This window comes from Corvus hawaiiensis, chromosome 19, assembly GCF_020740725.1.
Source record: "Corvus hawaiiensis isolate bCorHaw1 chromosome 19, bCorHaw1.pri.cur, whole genome shotgun sequence".
Lineage (NCBI taxonomy): Eukaryota > Metazoa > Chordata > Aves > Passeriformes > Corvidae > Corvus > Corvus hawaiiensis.
Window position 1 is genome coordinate 4,842,187 of NC_063231.1, and position 6,000 is coordinate 4,848,186.

Consider the following 6,000-nt stretch of genomic DNA (forward strand, 5'->3'; position numbering starts at 1 on the left):
AAAGTAAACACTGCATAAATATACTTAGTTATAGCTACAGAATGATGCAATTAAGCTTTTTTTCAGAGTCCTTCAGTGTGTTTTTATTCTCCTCCTCTACACAGATCTTTCCTTCAAAGCTGTGCTGTGCTTGAGTTCATCTATAGTTGAACTAGATGGAGTGTGTTCAGGGATTAGTTGCAGCTTTGTTTTTGTCCATGTCTAAAATCTTGGGGAAAAATGCTGGACTTTCCTACATGCCTGCAAACCAGAAGAACAAGCGTTCTGAAAGTTGTATACTGAAGGGGGGGGAAACAGTTGTTTACAAAATGCTTTTAAAGAGAAGGATTAAAACTACCTGGGAAAACCTTTCATGCACGATAAGCATAATCATAAGCTCCAATCACTGACCTGTTTTACATCCAGTGCCTTTCCCGAGCTGAGGAGCTGCCCACTAGATGCCACTATTTCTGCACACAACCAGGATCACAGCCTACAGGGGTTGAAAGCACCACATCCCTCCTCCTCCTTAGTTTTTTACTAATTTTCTTAAACTGTTCAGCTCAATTGATCGAAATAAAAAGTCACCTCTAACCCATAAAAAAAAGGCCTTCAGCAAATGGCTTATTTTTATCCCCACTGGGTTGCAGACTGCTCTGAGTGTGGGTGTAGGTGTGCTTGTGCTTCATTACACCACAGAAAGAAATTGTTGAAAGCTCCTACAAGCATATTGTAGTGGTTTGTGGCTTTTTACTGTCTCCCATCCACACACAGGTGCTAATAGAAGATTTTGTGTGTTTGCAGAAGCTGTTCCCTCTCAGAGTAGGTCCCATTTGATCCATGTTCAGTTACCCCAAATTAAGTTGCAGACTGATCAACTGGTAAAAGCATCACTCTTCAAGGCATGACATTATCTTCCTACATTTATTATTTTTAGCAGCATAGGGAACTATGTGTTAGGTGCTGTACAAACTGTACTGAAAAGGCAGACTGTGCCCAGGACCAGAAATGTAGTGTCTCTCTATAAAGAACAAATAAATAATATCGGCCCTAATTTAAATACACAACAATTCATTGAAAAAAGACAAAGGCTGGAATTTTTGAAAGCATCAACTTCTTCAGCAAGGCCAAAAGATTTTATCACTGACAGATAAATAGGAGATGAAGTAGTTACACTAATGCCACTAAGCAATTTGGCAGTTCAACTAATTGGCTCTTTCTACCAGACTTACCTTACAGGAAAACATGCACCAGAAATTCTTATTTACTAAGACTGGAATTTCCAGAAAGCTCCCTGAAAGCAAGACAGTCACTTGCTTTATTTGAAATTCACTTTCACAGTGATGAAGGTAATGGAAAATGCAACACTAAACTTACCAGTTTGTAGTTTAGATGATTCAGTATTTGTCTGCTTCTCAGGGACGCTGAGCAGGTGAGCACATTCTTCCACTCACAATAATGACAGGACAGCTGCTGTGGAGCATTTCTGAAACATGGACATGGAAAAGAGTTACAAAGAAAATGCCTATAACCATCTGACATGATGATATAATGTGTATAGAAATCTTTCCCTGCAGTACTCCAGGGTTTGGTGGGTTTTTTTTATTTGGCTTTTTTTTCTTTTGCAATAATTTCAGCGCTGTTTCAGTTGTCAGAATATTGTTTTGAATGAAGACTTCTGTTACTCTCAGTGAATGAATGCATAAATAACTTCTGAAGCAATGGAGTGAAATTGGATTGATTGAATCTGATCCCTGCAGTAGGAGCCTAGTTTAGATTCTCAGTGAGAACTTATTTTTTAATGACTAAAATCAGAGAGATTGGAGTGGATTTTGAAGGTTATCTGAGCCTTTTATGGTCTACAAAGAGTAGAAAATCTTGTAAGAACTATGTGTCTTGAGATTTCTGGTGTGTGATTATATCTGGCATTTTAATCCTTTTTCAGGTCTGGGGGTAGAGATGTGCACTAAAATGAAAAACAGTAGAAAGCAGAAAAGGTTCAATGATTCTGAGTTAATAAAACTCTCCTTATTCTATCAAAGCAGCATGGCCAGCCCAGTGTAGGCTCAATATGAAACCAAAAATTTGGAGCACTAGTGTTATTCCAAATCATCTTCATATTTTGGTTTTTTCAGTAAGAGAGGATCAGTTGAAGTGCATTTCTTTTTTCCACATTTGGGGGAGATTTGGATCTAAAGGTCCATTTGGGCATCTCTATATAACACAAGCATCATGCACATACATTTATTAAATTGAGTGAACCAACCTCAAATACAGGAGATCTTAGACCAAAGTGAGGCAGAACATTGCTTCATTTTGTATTTTTCAGAATAAACAGCAACTATTGAATGATTTCAAGAAATGAATTCAGCAAAATGCTTCAGATGTTCAGGATGTACCTGGCTTAAAATTTGCTAAGAACCTTTGGTGTGACTGAATATGTGCCTGTTGTGTCCATAAAACTGAGACCAGCCCTCAAAATGCCTGGATTATCAGACCCACAGCACTTCTCCTGTCCAGACATCAACAGAGCTCAGTATTCCATCAGTGTAGGATAAACTTCTATCTACTTCCCATACCCTGTATAGGATTAGTTCCAGCATCAGTAATAAACTCCTATGCTTCTATTGCCAAAATACGCTTTATAAGCACACAAGTAATTAGCAGAGCTCTTTTTTTTCCCCTGGCAAATACTTTGATTAAGGTTCTGGGAAAAACCCCAAAAACCAGTGAAAAAGAAAGAGCAACACTAAGTGGCAGCCCCAGGAAAAGCCACAAAAAGGGTTTTGTGCTCAATTTATTGGTGCCATGGTCCACACAGGAGCAGCACTGGGCTCTCATCTGTAGGGAATGGAACACTCCAGCAAAACAGGGTCAGTCTGTTTCTGCAATAATAGAATAATACTGGTACAGTAAATTTAAAGGTTGAATGGAAGACTCTTGAATTTACTAGGAAATGACAAGGCATCTGAGGTCAACCTGTATGAAATTTACTCCTTTATTTCTTAGTTGCCTGCCACTGAATATCTACTCAGAGGCTGCAGATGTAGTTACCATTCATGGACCATCCCAAACCATCAGAGAGTCCTACTCAGAGTAGGGTGTGTTGATTCCTCACCTTGCTAAAAATGAAACAATGACTTAAAAGAGACAAAATACATGTTTTTCAAATGTTTTTTTATGTTCACAAAGCAAATTCTTCCTGGAAGCAACTGACAGGGATGGATCAAGGCTGAACTGCTACTGGTCACCTCCTAGAGTCCCATGAAGGAACCAGAATTTCATTTTTCACTTAGAAAACGTGGTTCTAGCTCTGCTGGTTACAAAGAAAAGCTTGAAATATGAATTGTGTACAGCAGATTCTACGCCTTTAGGGACGGAGCAGTTCCAAAGCATGTGACATATCTTGTTCTTCCCAATTTTGGCATTTACTGGCCATTCTGAGGTGGGCCAGGTTAAAGTCTGAGCAGGGGCCTCATGGTAGGGCCATAGCTCTGCCTTCATTCAGCTCTGCCAGCTTAATAATTTCCCAATTGTGAAAAACATGATTTTAGGCTCATTTATATGCAAAAGCAAAACAAATAAATGAAGTGGATTTGTATCTATATTTATTTTTACATGTATATATATATATATGAATATTTTAATGTGTTCTAAATTACAGAAATTTAACTTAGGTTTCAACAGTGGATGGATCTGAACTGCATTTCAGCATTCCAGCTGCAGAAATTAAAGCTTTCAGGAACATTTTCTGACCAGAGTAATTTATTTTAAAGTCCTCAGTATTTGAGTGCATTTCAGTGATACACAAAGTTTTGCTAAGATTAAATCTATAGCACCAGAGGAGGGTTGAGGGGTGAGTTGTTAGTATTTGGTATTTTATGTAAGAGTCATAGCAGAAAAAAAATCCCCTTCTTCTCCATTTATCATTTGATGCTTTAGAGCTGCTCAGGGAAAGACAGAAAAATATCTTTATTTCACCTCACACAGCTGCAACTGCTAGAGAATAACTGTTTAAATATTAATATAGCTTTGGGGCTAAAAGCATTTCTCAAGAGACACTTTGATGCAATGAGTTTCAGCCAAGTGAACAATCACAAAAACAGAGTCAAAGACCAAAATCCTTCCAGCTGATAAGAAGCCAATTTATTTATTTATTGATGTGTGCCTACAGAACTCATTCTGTGTGATTGTAGCAGTTACAGCTTTCCAGCCCAGACTCAGTAAAGAATTGCTCATGGATGTGAGAGATCGTGACCTCTGGAGTCAGACAAGTCCTCCTTTTCTCACCCCAAGCTTTCAGTGTGAATTGGATCTGCTCAGGTCTTCTCCACACCAGCTTCAGAGAACTGAGGATAATCCTGTGTAGTTTAGGCTGCTTTTATCAGCTGCACAGCCTCCTCAGTAGCTGTGCCCAAACTGTCCGGGGAGGTTAAAGCTTTCTTACCCATTGCTACAGTTGTGTCTCAGGGTGAATATTGTGGTTGTCTCATTTAGCTCTGCCCCTGACCAGCTCCTGAATCCATCATTCCTGCAGGACCTAGGGCTGACTCACCCCAAAGGAACTCATGGCAGTGTTTCATCCCACCCAGGAGACAAAGAGGAATTTCCCTCAAACCAACTAGTCTGACAGTGGATTTCAGAGTGCCCTGAACAGAAGGCACTGCTGTAACTCTGGCTGGGATCCATCCCAAGGAGCAGGGATGATGAACTGACTGGGCTAACTAACGGCTGCAGCATTATTTACACCCTGAGGCTGCTGAAGCATCTTCAGTTCTGCTTAGGAAAGGAATCATCCTGCACAGTCTGAAATTCATGGCTGCCAAGGGCTAGGAGGATGCTACTTCCATCAATTCAGTTGCCCATCTATTTCCTATTTACCAGAGATGACAAATGTTCAAGCCGCCTGGCTAATTTATTCCCAAACTTTTAATCTGCTCCATGTGCATCAACATCTTTGCTGCTGAAGCCACAAGCCATGCTCCCTCACGAGCAGGTCTGACGGACACACGTGTGCTCAGAAGGATCTGCTTGAGCTGAGGGAGAAACGGATTCCAGCTCTGGGCTGCACACAGTAAATCACCAGCACAGAGAGAGAAGCTCAGGGACAACAGAAACACCAAAACGTGCTTTTTAAGAACATGACTCCTTAAATTAAACAAGACAAGAAAATACATGAAATGACAGCAAGGTCACTTTTTCCTTAACTCTTGCTCCAATTTATTCCCACACATGTGTCTCATTTATTTTCAACTGTGCTCATTTGCTATCTCTATCCTGCAGGAGATGGATATAGGGCATTATCAGTGGAGAAGGACTACAAAAGATGCTGTTTTTATTAGCCTATGCACTTTTTTAGCTTCCTTTTATCTTTGGAATTCAGCTACAGAAGTGCCTAATGTTCCCTGTCAAAACTCAACTCCTGTGGCACACAGAGTGCAAACACCTCCCCATACAATGTTGCTGTATATTATGTAGACAAACTCACTAAAGTTGGGCTGCAATGGCTGTGTCCACCCCGTGGTGACAGAGCTGATTGGGTGTTAAAAGGAGTTGTAGTGGTTACAGAAAATCAGGGAGATCAGCATTTAGCATAACGTTATCACTCAGACATTGTTCACTTTATTTGCCTCATGAGCAGAGTTTACTGCCTACAAACCTCACCTCCCAGTCTCTATCACATGGACAATGCAGCCATTGTCCAAACTGATTGGTATTAGGCTGGGGTACTTAGGAATAATAAATACATCACCTTGACCATCCTAAAATTTTTAGGGTGGAATAATGGACTGCATGGTCTGAGGAAATATGTAAATAAAGTAGCTTAATTCTGCTTGAGAGTTTGCATTTAACTGTGTAACTGTGTATTATTAAGAGCCACGCTTTCAATGGAAGCTCACTCTAAAATTGAAGATTTAATGCGTACAAAAATGCAAGTTTACCTTAAGAAACGGTGCATTGCTCAGTTAATGGAGACCCAGCCTCAGCAAACCCAGGAATAAGGCAGCCTGCATGGATGTG